The sequence below is a fragment of the Parus major genome, chromosome 3 (genome assembly GCF_001522545.3).
Source record: "Parus major isolate Abel chromosome 3, Parus_major1.1, whole genome shotgun sequence".
Lineage (NCBI taxonomy): Eukaryota > Metazoa > Chordata > Aves > Passeriformes > Paridae > Parus > Parus major.
The window spans coordinates 33,546,878-33,548,900 of NC_031770.1; positions in this window are offsets into that span (position 1 = coordinate 33,546,878).

Genomic DNA, 2,023 nt, shown 5'->3' on the forward strand with positions numbered 1-2,023 from the left:
CACCTAGAGGGGAGCTGACCCCCTCCATCCCTCCCTCCCGTCCCACCTAGAGGGGAGCTGACCCCCTCCATCCATCCCTCCCGTCCCACCTAGAGGGGAGCTGACCCCCGCCATCCCTCCATTCCGTCCCACCCGGAGGGGAGCTGACCCCCTCCATCCCTCCCGATCTCTCTCGTCCCGTCCCTCCCGTCCCCCACACTGCCGGGGTCCGTGCCGGTCCCTCCCGCCGCCGGTCCGGTCCGTCCGGGGATGAGGGCGGCGGCGGGCGAAGGGAGGAAGGGAGGAAGGGAGGGAGGACCGGGGGCGGCACGGTCGGCACGGAGCGGGGCCGAGGCGGAGGCGCGGCCCGGAGGTGAGCGGGGGTGACTCTCGCAGGAGGCCAGGTGGGAGCGAGCGGCGGAGTTCCCTGCCGCTGCCCCAGTGTGTCACCGTGCCCCGCGGCTTGCCCGGCCATCTGTGCTGCCGGGGCTGAGCAGCCGCCCGGTGCCAGGCAGTGCCGCTCCGCTGCGAGAGGGTGGAGAGTAAAGGCAGAGAGATGCCAAAGGTCGGATGAAAATGAGCAAATGTAGGTGCTCGTGGTACGACTAGGAAAGCACTGCCCAAGACCTACGAGTCTGACGAGTCCATGTCATGTTTGGCATAATCAGAGCACACTGAAACTTTTTGAGTGCCCCAAGTTTTAATGAAGGCGGTCCTAATGTACATGCTAGGTTTGGGATGCGCTCAGGAACCCTTTGGTCTGAACCACACGAAGGAGTTTTGAGAAGTTTGCCTAAAACTACAATCCTTCTCTTTGCCTGTTTCCTCAAGGATCTTCATTTGGTAAGGATTTGGTATGCTGAATTACAGCAGGAAGACTAGCAGAATATTAAACTCTGTTTTTTCTGGCCATTACAGCTTATTACCTCAAGGCCATAAATTACAGTGTCATCCATGTAATTTTGCAGCTTACACTGAGAAAGCAGTTGGATGCAGCTCTGCAAAGGATTGGATGGACACAAAACTGCTCTTCTGGAGCAGAGGTGGTAATAGATTTGTATTCGAGGTCTGAGTGCTGAGTGCACTGATTTAGGATATGGGAAACTTGGGTTCAATTGTGTCTTCTGCTTAAGGGGATTCTCTTTTTGCAGAGGGAGCTCAAACCACCGGCTGTAGTCTCTTCTGTAGTTAGGGGAGGCATTGTTCTGTTATGCTGCCATTCTTTGGGGCAGCTGCCTAGGGGAGCAGAACAGTTTAAGTCATAGACAATTTCTCCCTTATCCTCTTAGAGTGCTGTAATTGCTATGGTCATATTTGTTGCAGTGAGTAAAACAGGTCAAGGTTTTTTTTGGCCTCCAAGATGTATGACATGTTATGGCTGTCAGCCACATGCCAGAGCACTCTTCCCCCATGGAAGATGCCTGTCTGCTTGCAAGCTACCTGCTGCTTGCAGTCTCTGGTACATGCCGTCTCCCAGCTGTGTATGAAAGAGGGCAGGACAGAACTGTGTCAGCTATGCCGGCTGTAAAGAAGGATAGATGATCACAGCCTAGCAGCAGTGGTACCTGTGTCCAAGCAATAGCTCCTGGCTGTGAGCCATCAGCGGAGGAAGGTGACTGCAGGACACATTTAGAAATCTGCATCTGTATCTTAATTACCCAGAAGTGGAATCCAAAACAAATGGTCATGCAACAAAACAGCTGAATATGAGAATTTGTCAACCATAATATGCAAGTTTCATGGGGAATTATTTTGAACTGCCTCTAGCCCGATCCTGTGGATTGAAGACACATTAGCAATAGAAACACATTAGGGACATTTATGGAGTGCATCTTCTGCCTTCTGAAGGAGAACCAGTGATGGACTCAGACTTTCACAAAGCAAATCAAAGCTCACTAGTTAGTTGGAGATGACTGCGGGATGGCTTCAAAAGAATGCTTTGTATTCAAAGTAAAACCCTAAAAGAGGCACAGCATAAGAACTGGAGAGGGGTGTGATCTCAAACGGCACTGGTAGCTTCAGGCAGTCCCCTGCTCATCATCCT